The sequence below is a fragment of the Rana temporaria genome, chromosome 4, assembly GCF_905171775.1.
Source record: "Rana temporaria chromosome 4, aRanTem1.1, whole genome shotgun sequence".
Classification (NCBI taxonomy): Eukaryota; Metazoa; Chordata; class Amphibia; order Anura; family Ranidae; genus Rana; species Rana temporaria.
The window spans coordinates 158,141,127-158,159,916 of record NC_053492.1 but is presented as its reverse complement, the minus strand read 5'-3'; the positions used below and the strand labels follow the sequence as shown (position 1 = coordinate 158,159,916).

The window sequence follows — 18,790 nt, the reverse complement described above, 5'->3', positions numbered from 1 at the left end:
TATTTGTAATGCTCACAATCTTATTTATGTGGCTAAAAACCTTGTTTCTTTCCACACAATCAACTCTGCTGTTATTATTTCAGAGATAATCATCTGCTTCATAGAACACCACTAAACTTTCTCACTAAGTTTCCCATTCAATTATTATGAACATGGGCTAATTATGTCTGTGACAACAGCAACAAATCATATTTTCTAAAGCACTATCACAAGGATTATGGACACATCTTTCAATCCTATGTTGCAGTAGCATTGGACAGGAATGTATTGATAAACTACTTGATCCGGTATTGTACCAGTGGTCACTATATTCATAGCGTAGATGCAATAATATATTATTCACAAAATCAATCTTGTAAATGCATTTGTTGCGTCATCAGTGCAAGGTATGTTATGTACAATATACAGTATCTCACAAAAGTTAGTACACCCCTCACATTTTTGTAAATATTTTATTCTATCTTTTCATGTGACAACACTAAAGAAATTACACTTTGCTACAATGTAAAGTAGTGAGTGTACAGCTTGTATAACAGTGTAAATTTGCTGTCCCCTCAAAATAACTCAACACACAATCATTAATGTCTAAACAGCTGGCAACAAAAGTGAGTACACCTTTAAGGGAAAATGTCCAAGTTGAGCCCAAAGTGTCAATAGTTTGTGTGGCCCCCATTATTTCCCAGCACTGCCTTAACCCTCTTGGGCATGGAGTTCACCAGAGCTACACAGGTTGCCACTGGAGTCCTCTTCCACTCCTCCATGACAACATCACTGAGCTGGTGAATGTTACAGACCTTGCGCTCGTCCACCTTCTGTTTGAGGATGCCCCACAGATGGGTTTAAGTCTGGAGACATGATTGGCCAGTCCATCGCCTTTACCCTCAGCTTCTTTTGCAAGGCAGTGGTCATCTTGGAGGTGTGTTTGGAGTCGTTATCATGTTGGAATACTGCCCTGCGGCCCAGTCTCTAAAGGGAGGGGATTATGCTCTGCTTCAGTATGTCACAGTACATGTTGGCATTCATGGTTCTCTCAATGAACTGTAGCTCCCCAGTGCTGGCAGCACTCATGCAGCCCCAGACCATGACACTCCCACCACTATGCTTGCCTGTAGACAAGACATATATATACTCTTCACCTGGTTGCTGCCACACATGTCCTTAGTCTGCTTGTGTTCAGCAAACTGTTTACGTGCTTTCTTGTGCATCATCTTTATGTCTATTTCCCAAAGACAACCTCTGGATATGACACTGAGAGTGTGCACTCAACTTCTTTGGTCGACCATGGCGAGGCCTGTTCTGAGTGGAACCTGTCCTGTTAAACCACTGTATGGCCTTGGCCACCGTGCTGCAGCTCAGTTTCAGGGTCTTGGCAATCTTCTTATAGCCTAGGCCATCTTTTTGTAGAGCAACAATTCTTTTTTTTCAGATCCTCAGAGAGTTCTTTGCCATGAGGTGCCATGTTGAACTTCCAGTGACCAGTATGAGAGAGTGAGAGCGATAACACCAAATTTAACACACCTGCTCCCCATTCACACCTGTGACCTCGTAACACTAACAGGTCACATGACACCGGGGAAGTAAAATGGCTAATTGGGCCCAATTTGCCTAAATCGCCTTGAGGCGATTTAGTTCGCATTTGTTGCGCTATACAAGTTACTCACTCACTCACTCATTTGGACATTTTCACCTACGTGTGTACTCACTTTTGTTGCCAGCAATTTAAACATTAATGGCTGTGTTCAAATTTACACTGTTATACAAGCTGTACACTCACTACTTTACATTGTAGTAAAGTGTGATGTCTTCAGTGTTATTAGATGAAAAGATATAATAAAATATTTACAAAAATGTGAGGGGTGAGATAATGTATGCCTTCCATTCCATGGTTGGCGTATCAAGCATAATAGAACATTGAATTGATTGACTCCTTAAGCAAATCTCATGTAGTTCCTCTGTGGGGTGGATTTATCAAAGTATCCCATATAGAAAAAGAAAGAAAATGCCTCCAATGTTACAGTAACCAAATGTTCAATGACTTTATTTAAAATACCGTTTAAACTCCCCGAAAATTCCCACAAATTAAGACCGGGTCTTATAATAAAGGGCTTCATTTCAGGGAATGTGTTAATTGTCCTATGTGTTCTCTCCCCCTCTCCCTCCCTGTCAGCCAAGGGGTGAGCATCTCTGTAATCCCCATAATAAACCCTAGTTAAAGTCCTTGTAAAATAATTGAATCCACTCTGTAAATGGAATATATAATGTCCAGCGTTTGTCTTTATGTAACATTATTGTAGAAAATAACTGGGCGCTCACATGACCCACTGGAGCTCGTCTTCCCCACTACAAGCACTATTGAGGGAGTTACTTAGATCTCCGCTGACATTGGCCCTGTTCCGAGCACTGCAGAGGGAGAGGTCAACCGGGAGGAGAGAAGGAGAGCTCCGGCAGGTCACATGAACGCCCAGCGATGCTGTAAGAAAGGTATTTTCTTCAATAATTTTACATAAAGATAAACGCTGGACATTAAATAATACCTTTACAGCGTGGATTACATGATTTTACGAGAACTTCATGTTTTTAGCTCACCAGAACACACGGCAACAAAGTACTATGCTTTCTGATGCAGTGCATTTAAAAAGAGGCACCTCATTCAAATGAATAGTTGTGTGCAAAGTGTGTATGATGTTGCATACAAAATTTGCATCAAGATGCACGCACTGTTGCACCTGCGTAGTTGTGAACCAGGCCTAATTATGTTCCTGCATTGTCACATAAGCTTCCAGAGCTTCAAGTGTCTTTTTTTATACCTACATTAAGCATGCATGATGTACTAGTGTCATCGTTGCACAAGACTCTCTCCCCCATACTACCCCCATCATTACACAGGACCCCTTCCCCATACTACCATCATCATTACACTTGTCAGACATAGTGAGGGAGAGGGGTTGATGTGACTATGCCAGGGACTGACAGATGCTCTGCCTAGACAATTTTTCCGCTACTGTCACTGCACAGGCTGCAGACATAACACCCAACCAATCAAAAGCACCCCAACATTCAATTCCACCCTCATCACCTGAGTGATAGCCAAACCTACGTATCAACTATTTGCAGGCAGCCTGGGCTTAACATGTTATTAACCTCCAAAAAAAATAATACTAGCTCATTATGAAATCCTTACCATAGAACGATGCCCTGCAGTGCCGCACACACTCTGCTCCCATGGCCGACATCTTTCACCAGAGTTACTTACGTGTTTGTGAGCTGTGATTGGCCGGAGCCACGATTACGTCACTCCTGTGCATGCAAACAAGTGCTGCCAGTCATGGCACGGGTACTGAAGAAACGTCTCGAGTGGGCCATTTCTTCAGTGCGCATGTGCCGATAACGTCGGCAGCAGGGCATATAGTAAATATCTCCTAAACTGTGAAAGTTTAGGAGATATTTACAGTACCCACAGGTAAGCCTTATTTTAGGCTTACCTCTAGGTACAAGTGGTGTAACAGAGTTTGCAACCTCTTTAAGGGGCAGCTGCTTTGGGCCCCCCACAACAATGACTTGACCCAGGGCAGGTGCCCCCTTTGCCCCATGTAAAAGACAGCCCTGACAATTTGTAAAAAAATGCAACAAGCATGAGCCCTATTTTATCACTTTAGAATAGTATCCCTTTAAAGGAAAGCATAGGTTATTAGTATTCAGATCAGTACCATCTAGCTGTAAGTGTATGCTATGTCTTTATCATATCCAATGATTTCAGTACTATGGCACTATCAATTTTCTTCCTGAGGCATAGGGAGGAAAATTGTCACTTTAACAATTCTATTAATTCTCCCCAGACATACAGGAAAAATATCCATTCTGGAAATGGCTTGAAGAAAAGACAATTTTTATTCTCACCATGTGTTTCTATTGTTAAGAGGGACAATAATGGTGAACAGTTGTATCTCTGCTAATTCCTACGCAAGCTAACATCGTAAAAGTCAAAGAAGCAAATTATCCCCATGAAATTTAAGAGCTACTTAGTGCACGATTCACATGTAGCAATATGTAGCCATATTAAAGCAGAATTATCCTCTTGGATTAAGGAAAATTAATTTACTGACACATTTGAAAGTGTCGGCTGGATTATCTCAGCAGAGGAGATAGGGTTAATAACTCAGATTTATTTGTGACCTGCGTGAATTCCCTACTGCATTTTTATAATACACAATGAGCTGTAGAAGGAGATTGGAAATCTGCCTACAGCTGAATCCAGCAAAATGGATATGCGCTAGGTGAGTGGATTTACTCTCTATTGTTCTACTCAGGACCGACAATTCCAACTATCTCAAGCATCTTGAAAAATAGAGGAAGGAAAATGCTACAGGCTCAGCTTGTGAAACATTCTTTGTAATGGGAAAAAGATGAACCAGTATGTGTTCAAATATTTCAAAACTGCTTTTTTTAACAACCAAGAACATGTTTAGAAAATATGTTGCTTTTTACCTGTTGTAGAACTAGAAATCACAGAATATTATGCCAAATACAAAGCCGGGAGTTACATTTTTCATTCAGACATGTGTCAGCCCTTGCTGCCCCTCTGAAAAGTGATCCAGCACAGATCACGTTTTAAAACAAGCGTCTGGGAGGCGATATGTCACCTACTCATTGCCTGTTTTGACCTATTGCATGTGGATGAAGGGCAGCTGCGTTGTAGCCCCATTAAAGGAATGATTTGCCTTCTCTGACAGTACTGTCCACTGGACAGGACAGGGGTTTAATTTTTGCTACAACTAGAAAGCAAAGCATTGCAGCTGCAGAATGTGCATATAGCCCTGAGTGGCTGCATGTCCTTGTTCAGGTGGGCAGTCAGGGGGCCGCATGTCTGAACAAGCCCAAAGGCAATTTATGTTTAATGTTTTGGGTAGAGTTATAAGGGGTTTATAATGATTAAATCGCTAGATACTTACCTGGCAGGGGAGACACCATGATCATGAAGGTGGTTCTCCCAGGGCGAGGCACGGCTATTGCACACTCTAGGCCGTGCTGGTCGTGGTTGTCTTCCCTGCCGCTTCTCGGCCTTTTGGCTGGGACTGGGTGTGGTATCTGTCCTTATCAGTTGTCAGCGGAGTGCTGAAGCACCTCCTACATGGGGAGGGTGGATGCATTCCAATGACGTCATTGCACCTGGAAGGATGGTTTCAGCAGGGACTACGCTGTGCTGCCTGACAGAATACTGGGGGCCGGCCCATGGTTGAGTCTGAGCCATCTGGAAGGGTGCTCCTGGTGAGGATGGGTACTGCGCTTGGTCTTGGTCTTTTTGCCAAGTTCTAGTCTGGCCTTCTGGCTGGCTGGTGTAAGTGCTATCTCTGTCAGCGATCCGGTTGGAGGAGCTGGTAATGCCCTGGGATAAGACGGGGTAGGGCCATGCAAATCCGCTGGGTTGACGGAGGGTCTGGAGGGGCTAGTATTGGTGGAGGCTGTTATCTGAGTGGCAGTTCTCCCCAAGAAAACCTTGAAGGGCTCTCTAGCTGGCAGGGGTGGAGGGCTGCACTGGCCGGTCGGGGGGTCGGATATGGAATGAAAAGCCTATGGTGCATGTGCCCCTGGAGTGGCAGTCCAGGGGCATCTGAAGATCACTGTGTGTGAGGGACACATTGATTTAAGATACCACGGTCACTGCACCAGATACACGCTTTTTTTAGCACCTGCCTCCTGGGCCGGGCCTTTTGGCTAGGACCGGAGGAATTTTTTATTCCTGGCCGGAGGGCCTGGTCATTGTTTCACCACAATGGCCACTTCTTTCACTCTCCTCTCCACTATCCCTTCCCCCACTTTATTTTATTTAAGCCTGTGTTTGTCACTTTTTTGTCTTTTTTTGTTGTGCACGTTTTGTCACTGTGTGATTAGTAGGGTGCGGGTCCTCGGGCCAGCCCTGAACGTCTTGGGAGTGGGTGGACATGGCCTTCTGGCTTAGTTCGCCTGCTCTCATGGGGTCTCTCTTCGGGGGAGCCCCACCTAGTACTGGGAGGGTTCTGTTTCGGCAGTCCCTCCGAGGAAGTTGGGTCCGTGTCGGCTTCGGTTGCTCGGACCACAGTACCTCAGTCCCCGTCTGGAGCCTAACGCCCCGGGGGATCAGGGTTTGGGTCCCTCTTCACAGGAGGACCACTTGACGTTGCACCCGTCTGCACGTTTTTGTGAACACTCTTTATGTGTGTGCACATTTTTTCTGCACCGGGTGGAGTTTTTTGGGTGTGTTCACACGCCATAGGCTTTTCAAAAAAAAAAAAGAGTTATAAGGGGTTAGGACACATCCCAGATTTGTATTGCTGACTGTGCCCCCACTGGGGAGATATCCTCACTGTATTTCTTCAAGTGACCACTGTCCCGGGTTAAAAGAAAGACAGAATCCAACATTTTAAATTTCCACCAGAACACAAATGGAAAGAGACATTTTTCAACGGAGTCAAGGCTTTAATTTCCACCATGGCATGTGTAAACCTTTGTCTTTGCAGCTTAAGAAGGAATGTTTGGGGGACAGTAAAAATGCTCAAGCCCTAAGAGGGGATTTGGGAGTTCCACCCAAAAATTGAACTTCCGCTTTTCGGGACCCTCCCCCCTCCAGTGTCATATTTGGCACCTTTCAGGTGGAGGGGGTGCACATACCTGTCTAAGACAGGTATCCGTGGGAGTCACACCACTCCCCCCCTCTCCTGGGAAACACACTGGTCTCAGGAGAGAGCAGTGACTAGTGAGGGAGCGCTGCGCTACTCGCACATGCGCAGTAGGGAACTGGGTAGTGAAGCCGCAGCGCTTCACTTCCTGATTCCCTCACCCAGGATGGCGGCAGGGGCAGCCGAGAGACGAGCGATTGCTCATCTTCTGCTGCCAACATCGCGGGTGCGCTGGACAGGTAAGTGTCCATTTAAAAAAAAATAAAAAATCAGGTAGACCTCCGCTTTAAGATTTTCTCTTACTTCTTGCTGTATCTGCAGGAAGCTGACACATGAACCAAAACAAACTGACAGGAGTTTCAATCATTCCCCAATATTGCAAACCTTTGTCACTCTAGTCAAGCAGAGAAAAATAACCCAGAAAAAGACCTAAGTGGGTGCCTAGGGCATGACAGGTTCCAGGGTCCTGCAGGTAGAAATGCTAGAAAAGCCAGCATACTGTATACTGTACTGTACATTTTTAAAAAGAGCTCAGAAGTTTCTCTTGTTTAGAAGTGATTCTGGTGCCTGTAAAGCCAGGCAATCAGTTCTATCTGTGGATAGGGTGGTGGTAACCCCTCCCAATTCCATCACTCACTTGGCTCCTCTTTGAGAAGGAGAACACTGTGAGCCAACTAAAGATGAAGGACAGTTGGAGATGTAACCAGGTGCTGGGGTACAGCAATATGGAGGAGGAGACATTGCCTTTTAGTCTTCTCTCCTTCTACTGAGATATTGACGTTATGCTGCACCATTCTCCTCTGGCCAGCAGGAGGAGAGCTAAAGCCAAGCAAAAGTGCTGAAACTCCTGGGAATGATATTGAGGCTATAATCATATAATGGGATGACTAGACACCTTACACTACAGATCCCAATAGACACTGTTCAGTAGGAGGAGTGGAGAGATGATTTTTTATTAAACTGCCAGGGAAAGTTCTTCCTTTTGGAACAAAGGGAGTTAGAGAGAGAGAGAGAGAGAGAGAGAGAGAGAGAGAGAGAGAGAGAGAGAGAGAGAGAGAGAGAGTACCTCTGTCTGGATATTTGCCTGCTAGTGGCAAACTATACTGGCAGAGTTCAGAGTCTGAAACTCAGAGTGAGAACACCAGGGGCAGCGCAGCACTGCCAAAATCACAACACCTGCACCACTGCCACAGGGAGACTGGAGCATTCATTCACCCTCTGCTTCCTACTGAAAACTTTCAGGGAGAGACTGAGGGGGCCCCCTCTTCCAGAATGAGGGGTCACCGCAGCATCCCAGGCACTGGTGAGAGTGCTATTCACCCTATGCTGATAGTGATAGCAAAGACTGAGCCACTCAGAGCAGGACACCAAGTGTACCCAATCCATACTGCACTCATATTGCACTCTATACTGCACTTATTCCAAACCTAGACTGCACCTATACCAACACAATACTGCATTATATCAAAAATGTATCACATCTGAGCCACATCTACAGTACCTTGCACCAGTGCCAAGACTATAAAGTAACTATACCTTATGCAGGTTAAATGCAACTGTGATTTAGTGCACCCACACCTTTAAAGGGCCCCAACAATAGCCAGTAGAAGATGTAACAAACATGTGCAAAGTTAATAAAGTAATTGTCATGAACTTCAAGGACACTTACACAAACATATAAACACAATTATGGAGCTGCTTAAATGCCTATATTGCATATTAGGTATCCTTATAATGCTGAAGGTGGAATAGTAATTTAGAACCATCATTTTACCACCGTTTAACTCTAAACAAAGGAGCTGTATACGTTTTTACACGCAACCTATTTATAATTGTAGATAGCACAGCATTCGGCTGTACACAGTTTCGAAGCTAGATAGATGTGATATCCATTAACTTGTCAAAGTCTCATCTTTTATATTTAGTGTAAAATTTACAGATTCTGTAATGTTTTTGAATGCATTTTTTAAAGAAAAAATATAAAATTGGTAAACATGTATGCAAATATCTTATGACACCAAGAATGGGGAATGACATGTGTTTTTCTATAGGTCCTCTGCTTTTAAAAAAAATATATATCGTTTTCGGGGGTCTTAAATAAACTTTTAATTCATATTTGTATATTGTGTATTAATGCATATTTTATTTAATAGTAATAAATAAAATAAAGCAGGTTTTATAATGGGTTTGAGAAATAAATAAACAAGAAAAGGGTTAAAAAAGGAGGAGCCTGCCAGGCTACTTCTTGTTGGTGGTTTAGTAAACCCCTTCCCTTGCTTAGATCCAGCAACCAGCCATGGAGCCGAAATGTACCGCTCTTCTTCATGTCACTAACTTACTGTGACAAATCAAAACTGTAAAAGAGAGTAGTGTGATCAGCACATTACTACTATAATATTGCTGCCCCCTGTTGTCAGCAATTATGCCTATCAGAGTCAGTTAATGATAGGTAGATCATAGATGAGCTGACAGTTTGCTACATTATACATAATATGGAGGTGCTTATGGTCTACTACGATATATAGGGTTTATGCAGAAGGCAGAAAAAGTTTGCAGACAATTTATGGTTGTTTTGCCTCTCCTGCATTTTAGCAACCCCACACCCTTATTTTATATGATTTTCTTTTTTTCCATTCATATCTTTTTTCCATAAGATATGAGATTCCCTCAGAGATTATTTTATTGTATTAATTTTTTTCTTCTTTTTTAACATTCTGCTAAAAAAATTGTGAATCAGTACTGCTTGGACCTTGAAAAAGGGGACATACCACGAAAGCTTGTCCTGAAAAATTGTATGTTAGTGCAAATAAATAAATAAAGTAGCAGCACTCAATTTTCTCTTCCATAAGTAGAAAAATAATTGTTTTGAATTAGTTATAGAAGCATTTTCTGTGGACCACTCTAAATTGTCCCAAATTTCATTAGCTGGCATATAATGGTCTTTAGGCCATCACATTCCCAGCTATTGAACAATATGGTATGGTCACCCCTTCAGCTGATGACAGACGGCCCAGCGGATGCATAAGACAAACAGAGATGCCATTTGGTTTAGAAGCTACATCTGGTCTGTTACTGATCGGGGGAATTCAATATGCTAAACTCTGACTGTGAGCATATAATTGGTATTTTATGACTGCTCTATATTGCTGCCAACCAGAGTTATTTTTTTTTTAACCTAACACAAGCCAGTTTAGTCAAACATGTTCGTTTCCCCCCTTGGCTAAACTTACAAACATTATATAGATTGTGACATCTGCAGTTATAATAACTCTGCCAAATTAATCACTCAAAAACTCAAATTTTTACTTCAAAGATGTCATTCTTTTTTTCCCTATCAAATATAATTTCATGGAATGTATATTGGTATGCCTTCTAGCATGCATAAAAAGTACAGAAAACTAGACATTTATATTTCCTTTTTTTTTTTTTTTTCAACCACGATTTTCAGGACCAATAGTTGATGTTCCTTTTTGGGTCAGGACAGCCTTACAGAAAACTACCTGGTAGGTAAGTACAAAACTGGTGACTCTTCATGGCTTCATAATATTCTTGATGACAAAAAAAGATGACCAGTATGTTGGGACTGGTCCTTAGACATAGCTATCACTAAGGACAATATCCGACCTGAAACATATCATTCTGGTGTTCAATAAAGTCATAAAGCAGTGAAATCTCTCTAGAATGGTTTGCAAAGAGCACTTATTCTGCACCACTGCCACCCCCTGTTTAGAGAGGGTTGAGCAGAACTTGTAATATGTTCACAAATTGCAGCTTTATCACATGTACTATTTATAACAGTGGTCTCCAAACTGCGGCCCCGGGGCCAGATGTGGCCCTTTGTGTGCTTTTATCTGGCCCTTGGGGCACTATTTCATCCACTGATACCAACAATGGGGCCCAATGACATCAACGATCAATTCTTTCCAATGAAACCAACGATGGGACACAATTCCTCACAGTGACACCAATTATAGGGGACAATTCCTCCCAATGGCACAGTTTTTCCTCAATGACACCAACAATGGGACCCAATGACGGGGCACAACTACTCCCACTGAAACAAACTGATGTCAGGACCTTTTCCACTCCCACTGACCACTGTCCGGCCCTCATAAACTCTGAAGGACAGTAAACTGGCCCTTTGCTTAGAAAGTTTGGAGACCCCTGATTTATAAGATATGCTTTAAATTAAAGAAATAAACAATGGTTCCATCCCTCAGGTAAGCCCTATTCTGTTCAGTTTACTGCAAACTGAACCTAAAGGGGAACTAAACTCTCCTATCCTTGGGAGCTGCCATCTTAGCCTCTCATTGATCTGTAGTTGCCTTGATGCTGCACATGTCACTAATTATAACACCAGCCATTTGATGGCTTCACACTTCGGTTCAGAGCACAAGCAACCATGGCAATTAACATTCACAACATGCCTTGAATGTAACTGTTTTTGGAAACAGGTAATTAGTTGGGCTTTAGTTCCGCTTTAAGGGCCCTTTCACACGGGGCGGATCAGTAATGATCCGCCTCCGTTAGATCAGTAATGATCCGCCTCCGTGTGTCCGTAAGCTCAGCGGGGATCGCTCCGTATATCCCCGCTGAGCCGGCGGCTGACAGGGCGGTCCCCGCACACTGTGTTTTCTCCACTCTCCCCTATGGGGGATCGGATGAACACGGACCGTGTGTCCGTGTTCATCCGATCCGATCCGCAGACAGAAGAAAAAATAGGGTTTTCTTACGTCCGCAAAATCGGATCTTTGCGGAGGCGGGTGATTACGGGTGTCAGTGGATGAACATCCGCTGACACCCGCAATCACATAGGGACCAATGTATGTCCCGTTTTCATCCGCAAACGGATGGATGAAAATGCGGACATATGGTCCGCACATGTGAAAGGGGCCTAAAGGGGTTCACCAACTAAAATATGTCAGCTTTCCAACTCACATGTGCTGTAGCTTTTTTTTTTTGCACCAAGAATAGCTGGATTTTGTGTATAAAAGGGAGGGGGGCACAGAGAAATCTTTTAGTTGCTATTTATGCAATACTTTGTATAACGTAGGTATTTGTGACATATTACTGCTGCACTATATTAATACTGCAAAAGTTAAATTTATGTAACATACACATGACTTTATTTTTTTCCTGTACCATTTGTGTCAAATGGCTTGACAGTTTGATTGAAAGCAGTTTTTGTGACAGGTATAATTCACGGCATTCCTTGAATGTAACAGTTTTGGGAAACAGTTAAATCAAGGGGTTTAAGCAGGCCATACACAAGTCAAAAACCGCACATTTTTTTTTTTGCAGATGATCAGGTTGCTTGGTTTCCCCATCATTAGTGTGCCAGCTGCAACATGTGATTTTCATGCTGCCATCGAAAGTGTCTTATCCAACATTATGATTTAAAAAAATAAAAATAAAAAAACGATTGCACAATCGTATGCGCCATTTTTTTTCAACTCATCTATGGCTGGCCTTAGTTCTGCTTTAAGACAGCTTTTTACTGTTAAAAAAAAGAGAAAGTGTTGCGCTATCTTAATATTGACATGTGATAACCACAATAAATTACTCTTTCCCAATGTACTCTTTCTTGCACAATTCCCCCTGAGGAAGATACGTAATATTACCGGATTTCACTATTCCCCCTGAGGAAGATACGTAATACTCCCAGTATCGACACATGTTTTGGAGGGGACAGGACAGTGCAGGAGACAGAGGATAGGTCTCAGCACGGAGAGGACACCCCAGTCCAGCAGTTCAGCGGTCACAGTTGAGTCTCTATAGAGTGGTGCGCTGAAGCACCTATGAAATGTAAGTACCTCATTTTAGGGTACAAAGTAGTTTAAACGATATCACACGATCCAGTTTCCTTTGTTATATATCTATGTAGAAAACATGTCAGCAATCAGCCCAGGATCCCATTACAGACACTGAACCCAGAGGAGGTTCATATGCATGTTTTGACCAAGCTTGATTGCAAGGTCACATGTTCTAAGGTAAGCGCATATACTGAAGGGGAAGCACTTAAGTGGACACAAGAACACGCTTGATATCACCACCATTTTTTGGATTTAATCCATGTGCCACGAGCCAGAACCGCAGGGGAACACGTGAGGTGCACGGTGGGCCGATGAGAGACAGCAATAATACAGTTCATCGGTTTACTCACGGTTAGCAGAAAGTCTCCCTGGGCCGGTCGCACAGTGAAGGGGTAGACAGCACAAAATCCTCCGGGGCACGCTCTGTGATAGGGAAACGCCAGCCAAGATGGTGGTTGAGGTGCCCGTGATGACAGGGGTGTTTAGAGTGCTCGTGGCGGCTGGGTCCCTTGATGGTATTTGTCGTGACGCCAGTACCGTTAATGGTGGTACAACCAGTTGTAGTAGCAATGTTGAAGAATGAGGTAGGCAGTGGTAGGATACAGCTTTTACTGTGATTGGTTTTGGTTGCAGTACAAACATCCAGTTAGAATACAGTCTCTGGGTAAATACAGTAATTCTGCTGATCCATTTCTAATAGGCTTTAGTAGGCCTGGACTCAGGCTGTGGTTCAGTATAATGCTTACTGGTTCCTGGTCTCTTTTGAATCCAGTGACATTGGTGAGGTTGCCGGTGGCTAAGAAATCCTTCACCTTTATACTCAAAGGTCTTTGCTGCCGATTACTGGCTTTAGCATTGGATAGCACTGACCTTCTCTCACCTTCACATTCTGCTTTCTCTCTGCACACTCACTTCCTGCACTGAATAACTGACCACAGATAACCTGAGCTGGGATAGATATCCCAGAGTGGTGCTATCCCCATCTTGTGGTGGGAAGTATGAAGCACACTTGACCAGCCTATGAACAGGGATACCACAGGTGTAGCAATGCAAAATGACATGCATAATAGCAATGACAAAGAAGTAATACTTTTGCAGTTCCCACATGTCCTGAGTGGGACGCTGCACATGTGTTTTGGAATGGATTTCATATACCGTATTTTACAAATGTCTGCACATGAATTTTTCAGTATAGAACTTTGCACGGAGCACTTTAGTGCACTGGAAACACTTTTTTTGTACAGAACTTTGAGCTCTTAAAAAAATGACTTTTTTTTTTTATACTATATATGATGATATGAGTTCACATATAGCAGTATATTGTTGCACAGGGTCACTTAATTGATATAAGTTTTGTCACTAGGGCACTTTATATATTGGTTATCTTTATAGTTTTTAAATATCTGAGTATACAATTTATAGTGATTTGTGGCAACACAGAGGGAAAGAGTAATTTATTAGACATGTGCGTTCCTGTTCATAACAAATGGATTTTCGTACGAATTTGTTAGTATTCGAACATCCGAAAGGCTGAAAGAACCAAATTACGGAATTACGAATAAGCAAAATAACGAACAAGCGAAAATACGAACATATGATTGGACAATCTTACCAAAATACGAAACACCGAAACAGCAAAAGAACGAAAATTACATCTATAACGAACGATTTGCATTCCGTATTTTAAATCCTTTCATTTGTGTGTTTTGTAAATCCGTTTCTTTGTCTGTTCGTAAATTTGTGTACTTGTATCGTTCTTTCGAATGGGCACTGGGCAGTGTAGTTAGTGAGTAATTACATAGGGCCAGATTCACAGAGCAGATACGACGGCGTATCTCCTGATACGCCGTCGTATCTCCTGATACGCCGTCGTATCTGTTGATCTATCTATGCGACTGATTCATAGAATCAGTTACGCATTGATAGCCATAAGACCTGACAGGTGTAATTGTTTTACACTGTCGGATCTTAAGATGCAATACCGCGGCCGCCGCTGGGGGGAGTTTGCGTCGTAAACCAGCGTCGGGTATGCAAATTAGGAGTTACGGCGATCCACGACGAATTTTCGCGTTCGCTACGTTGCCGCTAGTCTAGTTTCCCGCCGCAAAGTTAGTCGTCGTTTTGGGTGCCCTAACTTTAGTCAGCAAACGTATTGCTGTCTAAAGTATGGCCGTCGTTCCCGCGTCGAAATTTAAAAATGAACGTCGTTTGCGTAAGCCGTCCGGGAATACGGAATTACGCTACGCGTGTCGCCGTTCGAAAAAATGACGTCACGGCGCGCAAAGCACGATGGGAATTGCGCAACTGAGCATGCGCAGTAGGTCCGGCGCGGGAGCGCGCCTAATTTAAATGGCACACGCCCATTTGAATGCCGCCGGCGTAGTTTTCATCGCAAGTGCTTTGTGAATCAGGCAATTGCGATAAAAACTTGCGGCGGTCTAACGTATCTAGGATACGTTACGCCGTCGCGATTCTACGTGAATCTGGCCCTTAATATCTTAGCCAATCAGCTTATCTCTTTTGTGCTGAGTCACATTGTACAGTGCAAAGCCTCGTACACACGATCGGACTTTTCCGTGGATTTTTGTCTGAAGGGAGTTGGCCAGACTTTTGAAACCGAAAAAGCTTGTCCGATAGAGCGTACACACGGTCGGATTTTTTGGAAACCGCTCATTTTGACGTTTGTTGGCAAAAAATTTCGAATCCATTAAACGGAAATTATTATCTAACAAAATTACGAATTTTGAATCAACGAAAATAAATTCGACAGAATTACGAATCATTCAGTATAAACGAAAATAAAACTGTTCCGAAAATACGAACGGGTCCGAATAGGAAAACTTGCGTCTTACGATATACGAACGGGTCCGAATAGGAAAACTTGAGTCTTACGAAATTACGAATCTACGGAACGAGACGAAACGGAACAAAAAAATATGAACATTTTTGTTGTGCACATGTCTATAATTTATTGTGGTTATCAATATTAAGATAGCACAGCACTTTGTATTTTTATTTTCCTTTACACGTCATATGGGACTTGATCAGTGCAAGCGGCTATCTAGATAGAAGTTGGTATATGTTTATGGTAGCTCGCAAGATTTTTACTGTTTAGAGCTTTTTATTGTTGTCGGATTCCCTGTTGCAGATTTTCCCTCACTTTTTGTAGTGCAAAACACATACGTCAGAACTGGGAAAACCTTATACTGGATGTTGTGAATTTTTCCATGTATAATTTTACATGCCATCCCCATAGAGTGGCAGACAGATTGAAAGAGTAGCATATGTACTTTACATATTTTTGCAGATTTTATGCCAGGAAAATAGGCTTTCAGAGCAAGTGGCAAACTTTAGATACAGTATCTCACAAAAAGTAAGTACACCCCTTACATTTTGTAAATATTTTATTATATCTTTTTTTGCATGTGACAACTCTAAAGAAACTACACTTTGCTACAATGCAAAGTAGTGAGTGTACAGCTTGTATAACAGTGTAAATTTGCTGTCCCCTTAAAATAACACAACACACAGCTATTAATGTCCAAACCGCTGGCAACAAAAGTAAGTGCATCCCAAAGTGAAAATGTCCAAATTGGGCCCAATTAGCCACTTTCCCTCACAGTGTCACGTGACTCGTTAGTGTTACAGGGTCTCAGATGTGAATGGGGAGCAGGTGTGTTAAATTTGTTGTTTTTGCTCTCACTCGCTCATACTGGTCACTGGAAGTTCAATATGTCACCTCATGGCAAAGAACTCTCTGAGGATCTGAAAAAATAATTCTTGCTCTACATATTGATGGCCTAGGCTATAAGAAGATTGCCAAGTCCCTGAAACTGAGCTGCAGCATGGTGGCCAAAACCAGCAGTTTAACACGACAGGTTCCCCTTAGAACAGGCCTCGCCATGGTCGTTTAAAGAAGTTAAGTGCACATGCTTAGCGTCATATCCAGAGGTTGTCGTTGGGAAATAGTTGTACGAGTGCTGCCAGAATTGCTGCAGAGGTTGAAGGGATGGGAAGTCAGCCTGTCAGTGCTTAAACCATATGCTGCACACTGTATCAAATTGGTCTGCATTGCTGTCGTCCCAGAAGGAAGCCCTAAAGATGATGCACATGAAAGTCTGCAAACAGTTTGCTGAAGAGAAGCAGACTAAAGACATGGATTACTGGAACCATGTCCTGTGGTCTAAAGAGACCAAGATACATTTTTTTGGTTCAGATGGTGTCAAGTGTGTGTGGCCACAACCAGGTGAGGCGTCACAGGGCAGTATTCCTACATGAAAACAACAACAAACACACCTCCAAGATGACCACTGCCTTGCTAAAGAAGCTGAGAGTAAAGGTGATGGACTGGCCAAGCATGTCTCCAGACCTAAACTCTATTGAGCATCTGTGGGGCATCCTCAAACGGAAGATGGAGGAGCGCAAGGTCTCTAACATCCACCAGCTCTGTGACGTCATAATAGAGAAGTGGAAGAGGACTCCAGTGGCACCATGTGAAGCTCTGGTGAACTCCATGCCCGAGAGGATTAAGGCAGTGCTGGAAAATAATGGTGGCCACAAAAAATATTGACACTTTGGGCCCACTCACTACTTTACATTGTAGCAAAGTGTAATTTCTTCGGTGTTGTCACATGAAAAGTTATAATAAAATATCTACAAAAATGTGAGGGGTGTACTTACTTATGTGAGATACTGTATATGCACTGCAAGGATGTAACTAGTACACATTCTTGTATGTGAGCTGATTTAACCTAAATGCTTTTTGCTCATTGCTGAAATAGAGCTATAAGCCCCATAAAAAAACATACACAACAATAACCATTATTACAGTGTATTGATTTGCAACACAACGCTACCATTTATGAAAAAGAAATTTATGAAGAGAAACTGCAAGTGGGATTTAATAAAATCCCTTTACATTAGGGCAAATCAAGGTTGAAGGGCAATTTATATGAATACATTATTGTAAGGCGGAAGCTTATTAACAAATGGACATGGAAAAGGGGCACGCATAAAATCTAGCACTATAGACAGTACGAAAGTGTGCACTATATACACTCACAATATAGCACTATAGAAATATAAATACACATACTTGCACTATATACACACATACAAACCAACTGTCTCTCCCATCTCAGCACACTTATGCCGCGTACACACGATTAGTTAGTCTGATGAAAACTGTCTGATGAACCGTTTTCATCAGACGAACCGATCGTGTGTGGGCCCCATCGTTTTTTTTTCCCCATCGGTGAAAAAACGTAGAACCTGTTTTAAAATTATCTGATGGTTAAAAAACCGATAGAAAAAAATTATCGTCTGTGGGGAAATCCATCGGTTAAAAATCAATGCATGCTCAGAGTCAAGTCGACGCATTCTCGGATGCATTGAACTTCATTTTTCTCAGCACGTTGTTGTGTTTTACGTCACCGCGTTCTGACACGATAATTTTTTTAACTGATGGTGTGTAGACAAGACTGATGAAAGTCAGCTTCATCGGATATCTAATGAAAAAATCCATCAGACCGTTTTCATCGGATGAACAGGGCATTTGTACAGGGCATTATGAAAAGCAATGCCTGCCAGGAAGGACATGGACAATGAGTGTGCTGTAAAATGAATGCAGAAAATTGGGTAAAATGTCTCTGGGCGGGTTGTGGACAATGGAGAGTAAGCAAGTTCTACCAAAGTAGGGTTGCCATGTTTAAGTCTGGGGCAGAAGGATATGATAAAGTTTCTATAATTTAATATACTGTATACACATACACCTATATACACCTGCGTACAATTAATTAATTTGAACCTTGCCCCTTTTTTAGAATAGGATTATTCTAACAAATATGATGGGGTATAGTCTGTCTGAGAATGCCTTTGCCTGCGCTATGGAGATCCCAGACAGTTCTTTATCAGAGCTCATGTCAGATCCATTTTTCTGCTGCTCTTGAGCTGATACATAAATTTTGGTTATAAAAGAAAACAATATATTTTTCTTGACAGGTAATATTACGAGTATCAGAAATAAAAGACAGACTAGAAAAAGCGGAGTTGTTTTGATTATGCAAAGTCACTTGCACTTGCATGTTGTCGGAAATTCCGACAACAAATGTCTGATGGGGCCTACACACAGTCGGAATTTCCAACCAAAAGCTCCCATCGAACATTTATTGTCAGATATTCTGACCGTGTGTACGCGGCATTACAGTTGCACGGATGCCCACCCAGGACCACCAGGGAATCCATTCCATGGCCTAATTACACATCAGATTGTAAAAGTATATTGTCATTATTTATCATAACCATGTGTGGTAAAAATTCAACTGT

The 18,790-nt window shown here is 42.4% G+C and overlaps 1 protein-coding gene and 1 non-coding gene across 2 annotated transcripts in view; one reads left to right on the top strand and one right to left on the bottom strand.

Moving 5' to 3' along the window:
• The window catches only part of LOC120936705 (schwannomin-interacting protein 1), a 541,245-nt gene that overhangs the window by 248,561 nt on the left and 273,894 nt on the right, over positions 1 to 18,790 (bottom strand). The gene's annotated exons all lie outside the window — the stretch shown is intronic.
• On the top strand, positions 4,942 to 5,100 carry LOC120938489. Its single transcript, XR_005749084.1, has one exon. It is a non-coding gene; the product is annotated as a U1 spliceosomal RNA (small nuclear RNA).